The sequence below is a fragment of the Monodon monoceros genome, unplaced genomic scaffold (genome assembly GCF_005190385.1).
Source record: "Monodon monoceros isolate NGI ecotype Baffin Bay Population unplaced genomic scaffold, NGI_Narwhal_1 Super_Scaffold_19, whole genome shotgun sequence".
NCBI lineage: Eukaryota > Metazoa > Chordata > Mammalia > Artiodactyla > Monodontidae > Monodon > Monodon monoceros.
The window spans coordinates 36,297,188-36,319,179 of NW_021703775.1; the positions used below are offsets into that span (position 1 = coordinate 36,297,188).

The window sequence follows — 21,992 nt, forward strand, 5'->3', positions numbered from 1 at the left end:
GGGGCAGGGGGCCTGGAGGGGAGGGGAGGGAAAGGCAGGGACGCGGGCAGAGGCCCTGAGTTCTAGTCCTGCCCCCCACACCACCATCCAGTAACAGGGCTGGCAGCCCCTCCCAGCTCTCAGATGCCATCAACTCCTCGTGTTTTAGGATATAAGCAAGGAGGAAAAGGTAAGAGATATGCAGTATAAATGGCGCTAGTATCCCTCCAGGGCCTACCTGTGCCTCCAAAAGGCTTCCCGCGTTAGGGTCTTCCCCGGACCAGCCAATTCCAAGTCCAGAGCTAGTGAAGCCGCGCTGCCTTAACAGATGGTTACTGACTGGTGGGCTGCATAATGGCTGCCAAAGATAATCAGGTCCTAATCCCTGGAACCTGTGAATGTTACCTTATAAAGCAAAAGGGACTTGACAGGTGTGATTAAGTTAAGGTTGTTGTGATGGGGAGAGTACCCTGGATTCCTCAGGTGGGTCTTAAATGTTATCACAAGCATCCTTTAAGGAGGGAGAAGGAGATTTTACTACAGCAGAGAAAGAAAACCATATTACAAAGGAAGCAGAGAGAGAGATTTAAGATGGTACTCAGCTCATTTTGAAGATGGAGTCATGGACCACAGAATGCAAAAAAGGCAGCTCTAAAAACTGGAAAAGACAAGGAAATGGATTCTCCCCCGGAGGCTCTGCTGACACTTCGATTTTGGTTCCATGAAACTGATGGCAGATTTCTGGTCTCCAGAACTGTAAGAGAATAAATGTGTGTTGTTTTTAAGCCACCACGTTTGTGGTAATTGGTTACAGCAGCCATCAGAAACGAATACATGACCTTCTCCTCTCAAACTCTTGTGCTGGGTGCTTGGGATAAAGCAGTTAATGAGCAGTACAGAAAATCCACTTCCACCCCTAGAAATGTTTATAATCTCCCTCTCTTGGGATTTGGAAAAGCAACAGCCAAAAAGTCATTAATCTTCTGTGGTGCAATATATAACCAATAAGCACATGGAAGATGCTCAAGATCATTAGCATTAGGGAGGGCAGGGATCATTAAAACCATGGTGAGATACCACTGCTATGATGGTAGGAGAGCTATGATGGGAGAGACAGATAATAATAAGCTTTGGCAAGGATGTGGAAAAACTGGAATCCTCATGTGTTACTGATGGGATTGTAAAATGATGTAACCACTTTGGAAAATAGCTTGCCAGTTTCTTAAAAAGTTAGACATAAATTACCAGTTGACCCAGCAATTCCACTCCCAGAAATCAAATTACCAGTTGACCCAGCAATTCCACTCCCAGAAATCTGCCCAGGAAAAATGAACATTCATATCCAAAGACATGGACATGAATGTTCACAGCTGCATTACTGATAATAGCCAAAACCTGGAAATAACTGAGAAGCTCAACAGTGAATGAAAATGTGGTATACACGATGAAATATTATTCTGTAAGTGCCAACCAACTCTGTTGACACATCTGCTCCATCACCACAGAGCTCCATGCCAGTTTTACACTCGTTCACATCAAAAACCAGGAGAAATAGACTGCTCTGGTTAGCCTCACTGTCTAGTCCCTTTTGCCACACTATCTTCCAGACTATTCCAATGACTCTTCCTCTGTCCTTCCCTCTCTTGCTGGTCTCCATGCTGCTCTCTGAACGCATCAAGCACAACTCTGCCTCAGGACCTCAACGCCATCTGGAATCCTCTTACCCCGATGGCTAGCTTCATGGCTCACTCCTCTCAATGAGGCTTTCCCTTACCACCTTTTAAAGACCCTAATAACACCACCCCTTTTCTATCCTCCTTTCCCTGATTTTTCTCCATGGAACTTATAAAGTCCATAGTTTTGTCTGTCTCCTGGCTAGACTGTAAAGTCCATAAGGAAAGGGATTAGTCTTTTAGGTTCACTACTGAATCCCCGGGACCCAGGACAATGCCTGATCCACAGAGGGAATGTGATAAAATATATGACATAAATGGATGAATTCATAGCCAACTCTTCCTTGGGCTTGGGTACAAGCATAACTTTTCCATGATGAAGACTGAGAGGGGGCCTGCTCTCCACAGTAAATGACATAGACTAGCACTAGGGACTTGCAATTCACTTGATTCTGGCTGAAGCACGCCTAATCCTCCAAGCACAGTAAGTACCGACTGCCACCAATAGCCAAAAGACCCATCCATACCTTTGAGGAAGGGCCATCTTTTCTCTGCCTCATGGGTTCCTAGAGCATCCTGGATGAGGGTCCTTAGCTGGTAAGACAGGAAATTAGTCACACCTACCGTCTGAGACTGTAAGTGTCGCCAGAAAACCTATGTGACATTCACAGCATCTCTTCTAGGAATATTTTAGAAGAGAGAAAAAAAACACAACCTAAATACCTCTTGGTAGAGAAATGTTAGCTTTTAAAGAGTCTAAGGCTAAACAATTTAGTTATGAAACTATATTGTAGACTGTTGAATTCATTTAGTTTCTTATTTAAACTCACATCTTTTCCATCAAGTAAGAAGTCTTGGTTCATGTCTATATGAAAATTCCTCTCTCTCATGAAAATTTAGCACAAGGAGGTGGTTTTTAACCACACTCTTCCTGGGACATGAGTGATATCAGTGGTTCTGGCCACAGTTCATTGTGTTTTACCAGGTTGTTCTCCCGTTTACTACAAGGGAAGGGAAAGCTTCGTGAAGATCTCGGTTGACACTCTGGTTTTAACCCTTGATGGGGTTTTTCCCTTTAATTTGGGCACTTGGACATAATAGAAATGAATTAGGCTTTTTCCCTTGCAAATGGAGTAACCACACATTAACATATCTTGAATAAAACAACTACACTTACAGAACATGTACTGTTCCATTCCAGTCAGCCTGCCTTCATTTGGGGCTGAATAGAGTCTTTTCTTCCTAAGAGCTGTAAACAAAAGTAGAGATTGTGTGAGACCACCTTTACTCTTTATTACAGCTGGTCAAGACTCAACACATTCCTATGATTATGGAGGCTGCCTTCAGCCCCGGAACATAATGGAATGATGCCCCCACAAATGACCCGGTGCACCGCAGCGTTAGGTAGATAGCTGTTGCTTATCTCTAACAGGATTGTCCTTTTCTGAACAAACTTTCTTCAAAAATAAAAATGAAAGGCAACTAGTTTCAGGAAGAACTGCTAAGTGACAATTATCATTAAAGTCAAGTCTTCCTGAAAAAAAGTAAAAAAACTCATTGTATTCTGTTCCCACTTTTGGTTTGATTTGACTATTTTTAGCATGTGCTGCAGATCTCCTCTTTAGTTATGAAAGAAAAAAGGAAAACTCACAAGGCCACGGCCCACACGCTCCTGTGTGCGCACCCATTTTTCACATGGAGTGTTCACCACTATACTTATGTGCACACAGGTTTGTAGATTTTTTTAAACTTGTATTGCTATAGTCTTTTAGCAGCTATAAAGGAGTCCATCATGTACAGGGTACCATGATTTATTTGACCCATATGATTTCAACATTCATATTTCTTTTATTATAATAATCCTGTGAGAAATATATTGGTATATGAGTTTAACAAGTAATATCTTTCTGAGATTTCTAGAAGTTGGATATGTGGGTTTGAGAGCCATTTGTTTTGGGTTCTTGATATGTCTGTTACCCTGTTTTCCAGAAGGTACATGGCAATTTATAGCCCTATAAGTAATGTCTTATAACCACTAACACTCTGTAACATGTATTACATGCCATGCCCTGTTCTAAGCTCTTCATAGAAACTCATTTAATCTTTATAACAATCTTATGAGGTAGGTGCTATTATTGTTCCCATTTTATAGAAGAGGAAACTGAGGCACAGAAGCTATGCCAGATCTTTTTACAGGAGGAAAATTCGTTTGAGGAAGCATAAGTTTTGTCAACTGAAGGTGAACAATGAGGGGCACCAGAGTTGCCACAATCACTGATGTCTGTTACAGCAAAAGACTGTATCCACCTGAACTGTGAGGAGATAAGGAGTGTGGGATGGGTGGGGGCGGGTCCTTTGTACCGTCTAAGTAGCTATGGTCCTTCCCCAAACCAGCTCAGAGATTTGGCAATAATGCAGGTAGTAGTAGTATTCCTAGTCAATTAGGTCTCAGCAAGTGAGTAACATTTAGAACTAGAATCTTTGTTAAACTCACAGGTGGATTTCACAGAGCTAAGAAAGCAGATTTGGAATGGACACTTTGTCCAAAAACCTAGGAGGGACTCATCTGGGACTAGAGCCTAATCACCTAAACGGTCTGACACCTCCCCGTCATGCCTGGTGCCCCTCAGTTGTGTTCCCTGATCCCAGCCAGAAGGTGGGCCAGCAAGTCAGGATGTAGGAGAAGGTTTCCCACCTGGGTAAGAGCCAAAAGCCAGGAGTAGGGGAGAAGGGGGGAGTAAAGTGGCGGGGAGAGGGAGAAAATGAGAATGTGCAGGGGGTGGAGATTCCTACCAGGGACTGTTGACCTTGTCACCAGAATAAGAAGGGTCGACGGGCACACAGCCACTTAGTTCAATCCTCAGCTTACCTCCGGCTTAATTTCTCTCCCCACAGATTTTAATACGTTGGAAGAGTCCCCACTCAAAGGCTCTTTCAGGTGCTCTGACTTAACCATCACCTTAACCAAGACATCTGCCTGAGTGGGGAGGGAGAGAACATATCAACAAAACATACCGACAATGCTTCAACCTCACAAGCCCCTTTGGGACTTTTACCCCCCGAACTGACATAAAGCACATTCTCATTGCTTGCATTGATGTTTGAGTTTACACTAGACTTGGGAATGGATTCTGAGACAATGGCCCTGGGTGATGTTGCTATTCAGGTTAAGCCTGTTAAACAAAACCTTAGACATTATGCTAAATATACTAAATATATTTTTAAAATATATATTATAAATACTAAAATATACTTTAAAAAAATGTATTGTTTAGGGGCTTCCCTGGTGGCACAGTGGTTGAGAGTCTGCCTGCCAATGCAAGGGATGAGGGTTCGTGCCCCGGTCCGGGAAGATCCCACATGCCGCGGAGCGGCTGGGCCCGTGAGCCATGGCCGCTGAGCCTGCGCGTCCGAAGCCTGTGCTCCGCAGCGGGAGAGGCCACAACAGTGAGAGGCCCGCATACCACAAAAAAAATAGCTACACCTGTGATACCAGATCTCATCTCCTAATCCCAATTACCTTCCATCCTCCAAAGCGGCCTCTTCATACTGACTACAAAGCGGCGAGAAAATAAACACTGTGATAGCTCTCAAGGCCAGAGCAGGAGAACAAGGCCATGAGACCAAGTTTTTGTGGCCCTCAAGCCCACTAAATGGTTAAAACAATCTCGAGTCAAAGTCTTGGAGCTCCGCAGTGTGAACTATTCTGAAGCCTGAAAGGCCAACTCAGTCAACTCCTGTTACTGACTTTGGGGCAGCTCCCTGTTTCCAGCTCTTCCCCCTCCAGACACTGTAGGATTATCCTTCCTGACCCTCTTGTTTTGGGGCATGCTTGTGTGACTACTCCCAGCCTATGAGTTCACTGCTGGGCCACAGCATTCAACTGCCAGTGCAAAGACAGACCCTGCGGAGCTCTTCCCCTCTAGCGAGGCATCCAAACACCACCAGCTGGGTACCCCAGGGCCTCCTGTGAGCAGAGCCCACCTGCCAAATGGGATGGACTGTAGCCTGAGAGAGAAAAAAAAGTCTTCCTTTGTTTCTAAGCCACTGGGATGGTGGTGGCGTTTGTTACCGCAGTGTAACTTCATGTACTCCGACTGATACAACTCCATTGTTAAATTCCTGAAAAGAATGGAGTTTCCCCCTCAACATTTCCTAGATCCTTCTCACACCACCTGGCATTGCCTAAGAGCTGACACCATCCCAACCCTTTTTCTTCCCTCTTTTTTTCTGATTGGGCTTAACGGCTTTATTTGAAATGAAAATGCCATAGAAGCCCAGCAGTTACTGAGAAACCAGCAGGAAGACCTCCTCCCGAGGTCTTAGACAACAGCTATTCCAGCAGCTGTAGCAAGAATCCAGTCTATGACTACCCTCAGTGAGCCACTGCCCTCTACCTTCAGAGGTGCAGGGCGCCACCCGCCCCGTGAGCCCAGAGCGGGGAAGAGCAGTTGAAGGGAGGGAGAAAGATATCATCAAGAACAAACTGAGATTTTTGTGCAGCCCTGTAGTTCAGTTCAATGTCTCCCTAGGAACGGCCCTCTGCTTGGTGAAACTGGTTCATTCCAGGCAGAGCAGACGCGGGGAATGAAATTCCATAAACAGCCTCCTGGAACAAGCACCTCTAGCCACAGATGTGCAGTCACTGTTCCCGACAGGTCCCGACGGGAAATGAACGGTGCTGTCTTATCTTAAAGGTTAACAAGTTGCTGCAGTTTTGTTTTTTGCTCTGTGAGTCATGGGGAAGTGACACTCTGCAGAGCACCCAGCAGATCCAGAATGTCCAAGTCATAGGACTGTCGGGCAGTTGCCGGGCTTCCTTTCCATATGCTACACAATCACTTCACTGGAGGGAACCCGCCTATGCCCCTGTACTCGGGGGGGCCCAGGGTACCCAGCACTTGCTCTTTTAGAGTAGAATCAGCTTCCCGGGCTCGGCACCAGGAACCCACCAACTTCAGACCGTGGGCTTCGGGGGAAGGAAGTGTAACTTAAATCTGATAGGATTCTAAAACCTAACGATTTGGAAGAGTTGGGTAGAGGGGATTCAAAAGATGGAATAAATACCATCTATTTTCCTGTAAGGTATTTGAGAAGGAATAACTGGTACTCATTCAACTCACTGGATCCCCATTGATGTAAATAAACAAGGCCCCCCAGAACTGAGAAAATGCCTCTAGAGCATTCATTAAGACCCTTCCCCTCACTCAAAGCCCTCCCTCATTAGGATTCCATAAAGTCTAAAAGCATTGAGTTTATCATTGTATTTCCTGAGGTTCCTAAACAGATACTGAAAGGAGAGGTAGCATTCATCCACCAGTTATAAGCTATGTGCCAAGAGCTTGCTGGGCCCTGGGGATACACGAGTGAACAAGTCAGGGGACATACCTTCGTGACACTGGCATTCCAGTGAGAGAGGCAGACGGTACACAAGAAAACTGCCGACAGCAATAAGTGCTCTGGAAGAACTGAATGGGGTGACGTGACAGTAACTGTTGATGGCATCTGAGCTGAGACCTAGAGGATGAAAAGGAGTTGGACAAGTAAGGAGCTATAGCCAGTGACAGAAGGCAGGTGATCTGGGAAGCTGGACTTGGTGAGGGACAGAGGACAGGTAAGTTTTGACCAACAGGACGAACCTCAGGCCCAGTTCTCTTAGGCCTGCCTCGCTGCAGGACGGCACTTAAAACCACGCCACAGCTCGAGGTGTTGGTCCCCGGGTCACCCTCCCACGTGTATGTGCACAGGATGCCAGCCCCTTGTGGCCCGTCCTCCCCACCGGCCTCTGTCCACACCCAAGGTTGAGATGGACAAGCCATCGATGGTCGAGTTCTTCACTCTGGCAGGGGAGGAAGCCTGTGGGTTTGTGCCTTGTGTCCTGGCCTTTGTGGAGCTCTGGGTGGGACAAGGGTATGGTCTCCAGCAGTACCTGCTGAGCGATTAGCCGTGAACCTACTGAGCAGGCCGCGGCCAGGTGACAACCTTGTGTTCTGCACTCTTGCCCTTCAAACCCGAAGGCTTGGACAGCAGGGGCTATTGAGAACATGAAATGTGGCTCGTGTGACTGAGGAACTAAATTTCTAACTTCACATTTTAATTAACTTTAATTTAGGTAGCCACACATGGCTAGCAGTTACCATATTAGATAATGCAACATAGATTAAGATCAAGTACTTTTAGCAAAAGACAACAAAAGCCAATTGACACCCAAAGAATTACTGGAATTGTCAGATAAGCATAGTTGTGTGGGAAAATGGTAAAAGAAATAACATAATCAAAGCAAAAAGACACTATTAGGAATAAATGGGCAGATTAGAAAATAAGCGAACTTCTAGAAATGAAGAATTGAAATAAAACTCCATGGCTACTGATACATTTCAAGTAAATTGCAGATATCAAAAAATAAGATGGGGCTTCCCTGGTGGCGCAGTGGTTGAGAGTCCGCCTGCCGATGCAGGGGACACGGGTTCATGCCCCGGTCCGGGAAGATCCCACATGCCGCGGAGCGGCTGGGCCCGTGAGCCATGGCTGCTGAGCCTGTGCGTCCGGAGCCTGTGCTCCGCAACGAGAGAGGCCACAACAGTGAGAGGCCCGCGTACTGCAAAAAAAATAAAATAAAAATAAGATGAACAGATGGATAGACAAACAGATATGATAAACTGAATAAAATGTCAAGAGTAGAATATAAAAAAAAGAGTAGAATATAGGTAGTAGGTATATGGACATTTATTGTAAAGGTCTTTTAACTTGGTCATGTTTGAATATTTATAATAAATGTCAGAAGAAAAGAAAACCTTCATGAACCAAATAAATCCCCCATGAATGCAGCACAGAGACAAGGAGATGAAACTATGAGAGAAGAGATTTGGAGGATTGAATAAGAAAGTCTTAGCTTTATAATTGGAGTCCCAGAAGAAATGAGTGGAAAATTGAGTTAAAGAAATACCTGAGGAAGAAATGCCTGCAAGTTTTCTCAAACGGATAAAAAACATGCATCCACAAGTCCAAGATGCACAAAGCAGTAATTAAAGGTGGCCATAAAAACTCTGCTACTCCACCCACTGAAAGGGAAAGTCTTGCTCATCTCCCCTTGAGTCTGCACTGGCTTGATCCATAGGCCACAGCAGAAGTCACACTGCATGACACCCGAGGCACCGTCAAGACCATTCAGCTTCTATCTTGGTTTCTTGGAAAGTTGTTCCGGGGAAATCCAGCCACCTTGTAGAAATGTGACTAAAGAGTTCTCAAAACTATATAAAGAGGGACACACAGTGCCCAGCCTTCCAGCTGTCCCCAACAACATTCGTATTATGAACGCCTATGAGCAAAGCCATCCTGGACCCTCCAGACCAGCCCAAGTTTCAGCTAAATACCGGCAAGAAACTCCAGTCAATCCCACGTGGAATGGGAGAATCACTCTGCTGAGACCTGCCTAAATTTCTGACCCACAAAAAAAAGATGAAAAAAATGGCTGTTTCTTTAAGCCACTAAATTTTGGAGCAGTTTGCCATGCAACAAAACCAGGAAATTAACTCAGAAGCAAAAGGACACACAGCACCATCTAGTGTTCTTCCTTTAAGCAGTCCTGCTACTTCGGTGCTCTCTCTTCGAGGATGTCGTTGGAAGCAAGTTCCCACTCCTCAAATAGTGAGGATAAGCCATTGCCCCACTAGGAACTGCTTCCTTGGGCTCAGGCCATGGAAGCACTCACTAAACTTCTAGATGCCATCTCTGCTCAGGCCAGACTTGGAGAGGGAACTGGAAAAACCAGTGAGCTCTGCAGAAGGAAAGTGTTAATCACAGAAAGCTTGAATTGCAGCTCCCAGGGAGCACAGCAGAGAGGCCAGCAGCCACTGTGTTCCTTCCTTGACTGGACAAGCCCTGGGGCATGGCTGGCCTTAGGGAGCTGAGGGGGAGGTATCACTGTCTGAGACCTGCCCTCCAGTCTCAGACAGGGCATCCGAAGGCAACTGTAAACCTGACACCAGCCATGAAGGTGGTGTAGACGTCCCTGTGGCCCCCCTCTGGTATCCCAGGACCTCTGTGGTAGGCGAGGGCGGGAATACCAGTGAGGGTTGGGGAGCATACTCAGGGGAAGCGGTGGCTGAGGAACTCAGCGGGAGGCCATTGTCAGCGTCACTCTGGCCAGGCTCCCCAGTGGCTCTGTGGCCAGCCCCTCTGGACTCCAGGAAGTGTATATTGGGTCTCTTTCTGGAAGATGCCCATGATACCATGAGGAGACGCACTCAGAGGTCACACTCTGGGGCAGGCTCTCTGTCCTGGCTCTGGAAGTGCTGAGGACAAGCCCATCCAAGGGACAAGCTATGACTCTGCCTCGGAGGGAGCCACTTGAAGGCCACGGAGAGAGTAGGTGGTGACAACACTTCACCACCCAGAGGTGAAGCCACCAAGGTGACCCCTGCCTCACTGGAGATAAGCCCAGTGCTTAGCCAAGCAAACCCTCGATGCAGAAGTTAGGGTGTCCGCAGGAGCAGCAAGAATTCCCCAAAGAGAGCTCTCAGCCTGGGACACAAGGAAAAAGGACTTGGAGATGTGAGAAAGCTGTGTGATGACAGGGAAAGGATACAGCCTGCCTTCCAGGGACAGCTGGGCCTCAGTGGCCAAGCCTGCCCTTCATCCCATAGCAGCATGGTGTTTCACCAGGCAAGACTCTTGTCTGGACAGGCGTTTGCTGGCCTCCTCCAGGAATGCTCTCCACCACCTGAGAAAGAATGGGAGAAAGCAGCTCCCCTTCCTGGGGTGCAGTCCTTTCCCATAATCCCAAATATGAACGGTTGGCTGATCTCAGCGAGTCCACAGGTGTGGGCCTCGTGGCTGGCACATCCTCTAAAGTGCCCTCCAGCCTTCCCCATTCTACAGGTGGGGACCAAGCTGCCGGTGAGTGGCTGCCACAGAGCTTGTTACAGGAATCACAGCGCTGGAAGGGGCTTCTCCACTGGCTGAGGGCCCGGCAAAGATACTTTTTTCTGGGATCTCTGGCCACTTGGGATCAGAGACTGCTGTTCCCCTGGGGCTGGAGAAAAGGCTATTTTTCAAAGATCCTTCCCACTTATTTCCGGATTTAGTGGCCAGGCTGCCGTCTGCTGCAGGCTTGGTGAGGAACATGAGGAAGGCTGGCTGAACCAGATGGGGCATAGAAGTTCCAGAGACCCCAAGTTTCTTCTCTGCTTGAGTCTTTGGCCCAGTGGTGCTAGCAGTGGGTTTGGAGAAAGGTCTTTGAAATTAGATGGGAGCCTGTGTAACCTGGGGCTTCATGATCTTTTCTCCTGAATCTGCTCTGGGATCTCGGAAGACATAACACTTCCCCCTGAAAGGCCTGTATCTCCCACCTCGAGCATAGTTCTGAGATAGCAGGACCACTTGCACAGCCAGAGCTTCGGTGGCATAAACGTGCACCCTTTCCTTTCAATAGGCATGGACCATACTGCTTTCTGCCACAGGGGAGACCCCCTGGAACACGGTCTTGTCAGGGTTTGGCCCACAGTCATCATTTCCTATGACCTTAAACACACTGACATAGACAACAGCATGGCTTTGGGGGTCAGCCAGGATGGTCCAGCTGCACCAGAAGTTCTGAGGAAACTGACTGCATCATCGGGATGGAGAATTCACCCATCTTGCCTTTCAGGATGACACAGCGTTTCACGAGGATGTAGATTTCTGTCCAAGAAGGTCTGAGTCCTGCAGGAGAAGAAGAACCGGGTAGAGGCTTTGGGAAGAAACCCTGTTCAGATGAGGGCTCTAAAGAGCAAAGCTCATATTTTTTTTTCACGCCTTTCCTGTGCCTGGCCCAGGAGACTAGCGCCTTCAAGCTGTTGAGGGGAAGGTGTGGGGAGAGCTTGTTTAAGAAATAAGAGCAAAAACACATCACATCCAACTTGTAGGAGATGGAGTGTTCCCCTCAGCTGGCATTTAAGACTGATTTCCTCAAAGGGGAGGGACGTGGGGAGACGAGGGGTGAAGTCACTCACAGAGGAAAAGCATCTTCATAGAAGACATTGCAAAGGCAGCTCTGGCACCTGCTGAGACTAGATGGGTGGGGACAGGGGACAGTGATGCTCAGCATGAAGACGACCTGAGAAGTTGTAAGGCCCACACCTAGCTCAGCCATTTGCCACCTGTGATACTGTGATTTATGATTGTATATTTGGTCTTTGCCGCTCCTGGCTCAGAGCTCCTAAAACCCTGGCATTTCCTAAGTGAGGTGACTGATACAGGCTGATACATGTGTCTTTTATGTTAATGAGGTGACTTTTGGAAAGCACCTAGTTCACCTAAGGATGGGGGCTGGTTTCTAGGGGAAACAACCAGGTGATTAGAAGGTTGGAAATTTCAGTCCCTCCACAGGACCTCTGGGGAGGAAAAAGGGGGCTGGAAATTGAGTTCAGTCACCAATGGCCAGTGACTGAATCATTCATGCCTACGTAAAGAAGCACTCAGAAGGACGGGATGCAGAGAGCTTCCAGGTGGGGAACACATGGAGGTGCTGGGAGAGTGGTACCCTCAGAGCTGCAAGCTTGTGCCCCTTCCCCATACCTTGCCCTGTGCATGTCTCCCTTCTGGCTGTTCCTGAGTTACATATAACCAGCAATCTAATAAGTAAACTGTTCTTCTGAGTTCTGAAAGTCACTCCAGCAAATTAATCAAACCTGAGGAGGGGGTCATGGGAACCTCCGATTTACAGCCAGTGAGTCAGAGGCACAAGTAACAACCTGGACTTGTGACCGGCATCTGAAGTGAGGGCAGACCTGTGGGACTGAGCCCTTAACCAGTGGAATCTGATGCTATCTCTAGGTAGTTTCAGAACTGAGTTGAATTGTAGGACACCTAGCTGGTGTTGGATAATTGCTTGGTGGTGGTGGGAAAAAAAAAAAACACACACACACACACACACACGACCATCCAAACCTCCCTAGCAGGAAGGAAGCTCTCTTAATGGGTAGCTGTTATCAGGCTAGTAGCTTTACTCCCTGAATCTCAGTTTTCTTGTCTTTAAACTGCCATTTCTACTTCAAAGGGTTCTAGCCAACGTTTAATCCATAGCATGCTTTTCTATGTTCTCAAAACTGTTTTTATTCTATTGGGAATGGATGGGGTGGGGAGATTCAGGGAAGCTTAGCTATAGCCCTTGAGAACACAGTTCAGTTATGGGAAAAGAATGACATTTATAAGGAAAAAAAAGCTTACGAGGCACCCTCCGATGGCCAGTGCAGAGTTTAGAGGAAGGGAGAGATCCTCTGAATGCCTCCAGGTTGTCCCCATCCCTCCTGCGGGTGTAGAACTGTGGGAAGACAGAGGCCTTTATTTTGTTAATAGGATTTTATTTTATTTATTTACTTTTTTGGGCCACACCACGTGTCTTGTGGGATCTTAGTTTCCTGACCAGGAAACAAATCTGGGCCCATCGCAGTGAAAGCGCAGAGTCCTAACCACTGGACCGCCAGGGAAATCCTCAGGGGCCTTTAGACCAGAGAAAAAGGCAGGTCCAGTCGCCTAAACCCAGAAGCCACTGTCCAGTCTTCTCTGCTCCAAAGGAATACATCCGCATGGACTTTGGGCTCCTCCTTCAAAATACCTAGACTCCAACTACTTTTCATTCCCATCTCTATACCACATCTCTCACTTGGATTATTCTAGCCTTCCTAACTCACCTCCCTGCTTCTACTCTTATGGAATGGTCCATTCTTCAGCGTGAGTTTTGTTCAGAGAGATACCACATCATTCACACCCTCAACACCCTCCAGTAGCCTGCCCTCACTTACAGGGAAGTCACCTGAACAGGATCACTAAGTTTCTTTCGTGATCTAGCCATTGCCTCCCGGGCCTGTCTCTCTCCACCTTGTACTGACTTCCTCTCTCATCTTAGAACATTCTGTTCCTACCTCAGGGACTCGGCACTTCTGTTCCCCGTGCCTGGGCGCTCTCCCTCAAATTCATGTGGTTTCTCCCTCATTTCAACCAGGTTTCTGCTCGAATATCACCTCAGATAAATATTCTCTAACCACAGTCGAGAAAACACCCCTCCCCATCACTTATATTTTTCTTCTCCAAATCTAGAGCTTATAGATATTTTTATGTTTAATTGATGGATCATCCCCTGACTAGAACATAAGCTGCATGGAAGAACACACTTTGATTTGTGCACTGTTGCATTCCCAGGGCTTAGCATAGAATAGCACCTAGCAAATGGCATCTGTTCCCTAAAGGCTGGCTGAGTTATGTGAATAAGAGTCTGTCGACTATTTGACTCTGTGTCACTTGGACAGGACAAAAGGTCAGTAACAATATGACCATCGACCAGTGGGAGGGCAGTGACATATCCCAGAATAAACGGGTCCCTTGTCTCTGACAATAATAACCAGAGTCCACTTAGCAGATAAGGGTACAGAGTAGGACAGTGGCCTTCAAACAAGTGAGCTTCAGGAGGGTTTGGAAAGGGAGAGGTTATTGGACCCCACCTCCAGAGACTGATTCAGTAGGTTGGGGCCTGAGAGTCTGCATATCTAATAAGCTCTCAGGTGATGCTAATGATTCTGGTCTGGGGATCTCATTTTGAGAACTATAAAAAAAAAAAAAGAAAATCTTTTTCATTTCTGACCAAAGAATCCCAGGGTGAGACTTATTTGAAGAAAGCCAACCTGCTTGCCCCTCCTTATACCACATGGATCCTAATAGCTGATCTTTGTTTATAATTTTGTCATCTCCTCTTTCAACATCTTCACTCACCTTTGCTAAAAGTTCCCCTCCCCTGATCCTCATAACTAAGTTCTTCCAGACTCAAGTCTCACCTCCTCTGCGGAGCCTTCCGTGACTGCACGGGTCCCCGATGCCCTCCCCCTTCTTCATACCTGTGGAACTGCTCCCACAGTTTAGACTCTAGATCATCCTTCTAATCACTAGTTTTCCTAGTCACTCCACAGGCTTGTTTCACCTCATCTCAGACCAGAAGAAGAAGAGCAAGTCCAAGTTGTGAGTATCCACTTTAAGGACTCAGAACTATGGCAGGAACAAGAGTCCACAGAGCCCGCCATGTGCCCCTACCACCTGGAGATGACCCCCAGCCTCGGGAACTCACCACCCACTGGGTGATCTTTAGGGGTATCTAGTGACCACCAGGACATGACCTCATCCTGGGTCATTAAGACCCCCCGAAACAGCTGGAGACAGAAGAAGGCAGCAGAAAATTCATTCTTCACCCAAAGCTTCTAAATTCCGGCCTGCCAGAAATACACCACCCAGAAACATACCAAGAGCAGCATTCTCCTTTGTCCTTTCTCCTCGGACCAACACAACAGACGTCAAAGACAGAGCGTGCACCAGAAGCCGTGCGGATGGGCTTCAACCCCGACAGAGATGCCAGTTGGCCAGCCAGGTGTTAACGTGGCTCTCAGTGCTGATGGCGGCATATTAGAGTCACCTGGCCCAACTCAAAACCAACTTAGAATCTCTGGGGGTGGGACCTGGGTCTTGATATTTTTTAAGCTGCCCAGGTAATTCCCATATTTCAGCCAAAACTGAGAAAAGCTGCTGTACTCTCTCCTAACTCAGGAATGTCAGTGCCGACATGGCGAGTTCTCTGTTTTACTTGGATCATTCACTTGGGCCCTCTCATGGCCCTGGTGCTTGGCAGTCCCGTGTTGCTCAGCTCTGAGAAATGACTCCATACAGGGACAAGGAACCCTTAAGCAGGGATCAAATACCAGAGGCCAATGGGCTTCTCCCAGGCCTGACCTCAGGATTTTACTGCTATACCAAATGGTGTCAGCTTTGAGTTCCTAAGGTCACGCACGAGCCATCCCGCGGCCCTAACTCTAAAGCCAGTGTTTGGTTACAGGCAACACTGTGTAGAGGCTGGTGGCAGCTCCTTCAGGGAAGGATCAACCAGCATCAGCTGTTTGCGGGCAGACTTGGCCCCAGGGCTGACTCTGATCTTATTTCCTCTTGATTTTCTGGAGTTTGGGAGTAAAGACAGAGGTAGATACCAGAAAAAAAGGATTCGTCCTGGTCTTAAGGGTCACGATTTGATGGCCACCTCGCTCATTTCCTCGAAGACCAAAGTTCCCAAATGTTGATGACGAAGGAGACTTTATACCCATTCTGGGAACCTACCTGACTTGTGTCACCCACCTCTTCTATGAGAGTTTTTCCACCTGGGTCACTATTGTTTCTCTGCCTGAGGTGATGGCCTAGCCTCCCTCACAGATGACAGGTGTCCTGAGGTCAGCAGCTAAGCCTTACCGTGCAGGGTCGTAACCATGCAGGGTCTCTGAGGCATTGATGTTTTGGCAGAAATGTTGGAAGAGGAAGGGTGTTCTTCCCCCCTGCAGGGCTCTTTCAAGAATTCAACATGATTAAAGGCACAGGGGCAGCCTGCAGCAACAGCAGGCAGTAGATGTCACAAGTGTCACTCTCTACCATCCAGGGGCCTGAATCCAGCAGGAGATGTGCTTCCTGGTAGGAACAGGAAGCACCTGTTTTCCAGAGGCCTTTCCCACCCCCTTACTTCCTCCTCACCTTCCCCGCTTATTCATCTAGCAACTGGCCCCAGGAACCTAACCCCCTGCTTCATTTCCTTGTCCGGGGGCCCCCAAAGGGCTCTGAACAAGATGCTGGTGTGCAATGTGTGGGGATGAGGCCGGCCCCATCCCCACAGGGGTACAGCCATGTGCCACCCACTCCTGGGTGGCTGGGGCTCCCTGACAGCAAGAGGGTGGCAGGCCCTGTTCTCCCTGCACGAGGAGCTGGACAGTCCCTCCACACTCACCACCCTGTCCCAGGGCCTGGGAGCCAGGCCAGACGTGGAGTTGGACCTGAGACCTGATTGTGGACAAGGGCTGGGGCCTGGCCTCTGAGGAGCTTCTATTCCAGCCATCAAGCAAGAGAGGGAAATCAAGAGGAAGAATGGCCGTGTGGAGGCCCGTTCCGACCGGGGCTGCCTTCCCTTTCCAAGTAGCAGAGGTCTGAGGCCAGACAAAGCCTCCACTGATGCCTCCTTTAGGGCAGCCCTGGCCTGAGGGCTGATTCACCAATAAGGCACCTGTTCTGCATCATCCAATGAAGGGCAGGATGCCTCAGCACAGCTGGGATGTGATCAATACTGGGAGAATGGAAATCAAGAACTCCTGAGGGGAATAGGCATTCTTTCCAAAGAAGACATACAGATGGCTAACAGGCACATGAAGAGATGCTCATCAGGAAAGTGCAAACCCAAACCACAATGAGACATGACCTCACACCTGTCAGAATGGCTAGCATCAAAAATATAACCAAGTGTTGTCGAGGTCATGGAAAAACGAGAACTCTCGTGCACTGTTGGTGGGAAGACAGCATGGAGGTTTCTCAAAAAACTAAAAATAGAACTACCATATGACCTGGCAATGCCACTCTTTGGGTTTTTTTTTTTTGCGGTACATGGGCCTCTCACCGTTGTGGCCTCTCCCGTTGCGGAGCACAGGCTCCGGTCGCACAGGCTCAGCGACCATGACTCACGGGCCCAGCCGCTCCGCGGCATGTGGGATCTTCCCGGACCGGGGCATGAACCCATGTCCCCTGCATCAGCAGGCAGACTCTCAACCACTGCGCCACCAGGGAAGCCCTACTCCTTGGTTTTTATCTGAAGAAAACGAAAACACTGATTTGAAAATATCTGTGCACTCCTATGTTTATTACATTGTTTATCCATTCATCTGTTAAAAATCTTCCTTTAGCTTTTAAGTTCTTAAAATATTTTTCCCTATTTATAAATTTAGTAAACAAAACTATAACAAACATCTTTAAGGATTTCTTTGGCTAGTAGTTACTTGGTTAATATTTGGTCTACTTTATAAGCGTCATTAATTTAACACATTCAAACATTTATAAATTTAACATATGCAATTTTTTCTTAAGTTCCTCAATTGTCTGCGCAAACAAAATCTTACCAAGAACTTTTGAAAAACATATAAATCTAGTAAGTTAAATGGATAAATATAGTAACAATTTAGGTTTTCCTAACTTTCAACACCACACATAAATTTATTAAACTTTCAACTCAAAATCATAAGTCTAACTCATTTACTCAATTACACTTTAAAATCTGAATTATAAGTCTCACCCTTCCCCTAATAGAGCAAATTCTCTTTGACATTACAAGTACTTAAAATGCCAGATATGCATAGGGTATTCTTAGAACAAAAGAATCAATGCTATAGGTTTACCTTTAAATCATTTCTATACTTGGTTATAAATCTTCCTGGGCTGAAAGAAGTTTTCCCAGACGGTGGGATTTTCCAGACTTCCCAGAAAATGAGAACCATGTGGGGCATTTCTTAAATATACAGATTCCTAGGCTCCAACCCAGATCCAATGAATCTGCATTTCCATGGAGAAGACTAGGTAATCTGCATGATCATAAAAGCCCCAGGTTTATCTTAGAAGTTTGGAAACACTTTACTTAGGGAAAAATTGCTTCTCAGACATCTATAGACCAGATTTTGGCCAGGCTCTGCCTAGATTCTTGTGAGTAACTGAAAGGACACCTCAACCCTATGTATCTTCCTCTGCAGGGTCACTGTAAGCTAGGAGAGGTGGCCTTCCTGCCTTAGAGGTGTGTCACCGCTGCTTAGGATTTCAAGTTAGAGTACAGCCAGTGGGCTTTGTCACTGGATCGGACTTTGCATTTCCCTGGCTCTCTAGATAGGATAAATGTCTTCTCCTATCTCTAGAACTTTGAGTGTCATTCTTAACATATTTCTCCAGGTTCTCAGGACCATACATCCTTATAGACACTAAAATGCTGCCCCATTGAACCCTGGTGTCTCCCTCAGCTTTGTCTGACTTGTCAGTCATGACTTCAAGGTCATTTTCCGGACAGGTTCCTAACTGGTGCCCTGATTCCAGCCCTAACCCCTCCACACAGCAACTAGATGATCTTCCCAAGGTGCAGGACCAGGGCACACGCTGCTAAACCCTCCCTTGGCGTGGCGTGAAAGGCCTGGCTCACGAACACCTGCCTGCCTCTCCGTGGGTCCATCTCAGGCTGCTCCCAGCAGGCCCCAGGCCCACAGAACGCCCCGCGCAGGGCTAGTCAAGCGCCCCTGATTCTGGCTGGCACAGGGGTCAGTGTTTGCCAAAGGAGTGGCCAAAGATAGTCTGCATCAGAATTGCTGGGCAGAGAGAGGCATGTTTACTAACATGCAGATTCCTGGGCCCCACCCCAGACAATCGGGCTCTGAACCTCTAGGGAACTGGGTCCAGAAATACTCCTTGTTAACAAGCTCCCATCCCTACCCCCAGGTAATTCTTGTGCTCACTAACATTTGCAAAGCATGGCCTGCCTAGTCCAAGAGCAGTACAAGCAAGCTTCACTTTCCTAAAATAGGAAGAAAAACACATTTCTGTTGCCAGGGTCCAGACTTCAGCAAAGTAAAAGAGTCACAATCATTAAACCCCCTCCACGTGAGCGTTATGGCTGTGTTATTTGTCACAAAGGCACAAAAACCCTGTGCGTGGGTGCACATGCCTGGGTGTGTGGTGGGGATGGTCTTTGCACTTGAAGGAGGTTACGGTCGAAGGTGGCAAGGAGGAAGCAAGAGGAGCATAATTAGAAAGAAAGGGGGGTCTCCAACGGGACTACCGGGCAAAGACAAACCCAAAGCCCACGGCCCTTCAGGCTGCAGGGTCACGGAAAAGATGAAGGCTAAGGAGGGACTGCCTGAGAGGTAAGACGACACACCACAGCAGGGCTGCGTATCAAAAACACAATACTGAGTGAAAAGAAAGCATCACAGAAGGAGAATACAGTGCATTCCATTTACATGATTTTTTAAAACTAGCAAAAGCAAATAGCATGTTGTATAGGCACGCATACTAAGGTGGTAACACTGTAAAGAAAACCAAAGAATGACGCACTGAAATTCAAGACTGTGATCCCCGGGGCTACCTCTGGGAGAGAGGGGACCACAGGGGACTTCAAAGGTACCAGTAAGTTTCCTAAGAGGTCGGGGGGGTGGGGGTGGGGGTGGGGGGGGTATTCAAGCGTGGTTATATATACGTAACACGTATCATTTTCCATGTATGATATATTAAGGTTTTTTTAACATATATATGAAATAGTGAACAGCATGAATAAAATAAACCACTTGCTCATCAAATTCTGAAATGCTAGGAAAAGGCGTCACCTTCTGGAATTTGTGGCAGGTATGGCTTGAGCAAATAAAATGAAGCCCCACTGACCAAGTGGATCATGAATGTTCAGCACTTGTGCTTGCTGACCGAGCCTCCTGGACAGCGAAGGGCAGGTGAAGAAGGCCTGGGGGCCCGACTCGGAGAGGAAGTACCACGTCCCATGTCCAGGGCTGAGGCAGTGTCCTGTGGAGCGTGTGAGCCCAGCTTGGCACCCACCTCCACAGAGTCCTATCTGTTCCAGAAAGGGAGGTGGTTTTGGACCCACTAACAAAGAAAAACAAAATGCCGTTTCCATTTACAGATGCCTTCTTCACTGCAGCCTTTACTAAGGGTCTGGGCGTTTCCTTAAAAGTTCCTTTAAAGCAAACAGGGAAGGATTTTATCTAAGAGAGAATCCTCTGCAACTCCCCACCGTGAGCGTGCTTCAGTGAACAGTCCAGAATGGGCAAGACTGCACACACGCGCCCCTGGGTGGGGCTGGAAAACCTCCCCATGAGACGTGCCCATCACGTCTCTTCTGTCCCTTGGTGCCAGGATGGGATTTGCCAGCACACACCAGCAGAACCACCTGGCAGTTTCCACTCACTTGAAAAGGGGTTCCTTTCAAGTCTGGTTTCCTTGCTTAGTCCCAGAGTTCTCCCTCTCTGGACCCCTAGTACTTGTTGCTCTTGCCCGATTTTGTACAATTCACTGTGCCCTGCTGTAGGACAATTCCCAGGCTGCTGGCCCTTTGGGTTATCTAGTTATAACCCTCGCATTATTATTTTCTACTAATAACAAAACAACAGCCAGCTGTGCCTATGGGCACCTCCTGCAGATTTTTTGTAGGAAGAAGACTGTGCCAGGCCTCCTCCTAGCTCCTCCTCGGATGGCTGTTGGGTTAAATTACGAGGAGCGATTTCTAATCCTTTCTTCTAAAATGACTTTTATTATCATCATCTCTTTTTTTCTGACTAAAAGAGAAATTTGTTTTATTAAAATCCTATTGCTACTGTAACCAACTTCCACAAAAACCTAGCAGATTAAAACAACACAAGTTTATCATCTTAAAGTTTTGGGTGTCAGAAGTCCAAAATAAGACTCACTGGGCTCAAAGCAAGGTGTCAGCAGGGCCAAGTTCCTTTTCTGGAGGCTCTAGGAGAGAACCGGTTCTCTTGCCTTTTCCAGCTTCTGGGGGTCACCGGCTTTTCTGGGCTTCTGGCTCCCTCCCGTCTTCAATAGCTGGTGGAGACTTTCTCCCAGGGCATCAATGTTCTGCCTCCCTCTTCCACATGTAAAGATCCCTGTGATGACATTGGGCCCACCTGGGTTATCCCAGCTGCTCTCACCTTCTCCAGGTCAGCTGATTAGCAGTGAGAGTTCCATATGCAAACTTAATTCCCTTTTGTCATGTAACCTAACGTAGTCACAGACTCCGAGCATTAGGATGTAGACATCTCTGGTCATTATTCTGCGACAACATATATGCTCATTGTAGAAAATTTAGAAGCACAGGAAAAGCATAAGGGAGAATATAGAAGCCACTTCTAACCCCACTTCCCAGAGATAACCACCACCAATTTATTGTGTATTCATCCAGTCCTTATTTTATTTTATTTTTATTTTTTAACTTCATTATTGGAGTATAATTGCTTTACAGTGTTGTGTATCTAGTCCTTTTAAGTGCATATGTTTCCTTTTCTTTGTAAACTAGGTTTGAATAATACCATATATGTTTATATAGACATATATAGTGTTTAGTAATTTTCCTTAATAGTATGCATGTATTTCTGTGCTATTTACTATTTTGTTACATTTCATTTTTTAATGGCTACCTAGCATTCCATTATGTGGATGTACTATAATTTATTTAACTAATTTAGTTAATCCTTTATTGTAGGATTATTGTGGATACATAATGTATCTCTTTATTGTAGATACATAATGTATCTCTAACTTTTCTTCGTGCCTAGTAGCCCTGTGATAAACATCTCTGGAAGCTACATCTTTGTACACATTCTTAGGATACATTCCCCAAAGGTACCCCAAATATTGGGTAGCCATGTCATTTATCCTTCAAAGCAGGACATTTTTAAGAATGAAAAAGGGTAATCTTAAAATTTAACAGTAACTGATAACTAACAATAAGCCAGGACGGACCTGGGCATAATACGT

General features: G+C 46.9%; 2 long non-coding RNA genes across 5 annotated transcripts in view; both read right to left on the reverse strand.

Moving 5' to 3' along the window:
• Positions 1–242: 242 nt before the first annotated feature.
• LOC114901132 lies at positions 243–7,195 on the reverse strand. Its single transcript, XR_003795028.1, has 5 exons — positions 7,041–7,195; positions 4,522–4,629; positions 2,830–2,901; positions 2,180–2,246; positions 243–733 (listed from the first exon to the last, which is right to left on the reverse strand). It is a non-coding gene; the product is annotated as an uncharacterized LOC114901132 (long non-coding RNA).
• Positions 7,196–19,823: 12,628 nt separating this feature from the next.
• The window catches only part of LOC114900628, a 73,101-nt gene continuing 70,932 nt past the window's right edge, over positions 19,824–21,992 (reverse strand). For all 4 annotated transcript variants that reach the window (XR_003794900.1, XR_003794898.1, XR_003794899.1 and 1 more), the window contains 2 exons: positions 20,924–21,121; positions 19,824–20,193 (listed from right to left, as the gene is read on the reverse strand). This is a non-coding gene — a long non-coding RNA (uncharacterized LOC114900628). The remainder of the gene's footprint in view (positions 20,194–20,923; positions 21,122–21,992) is intronic.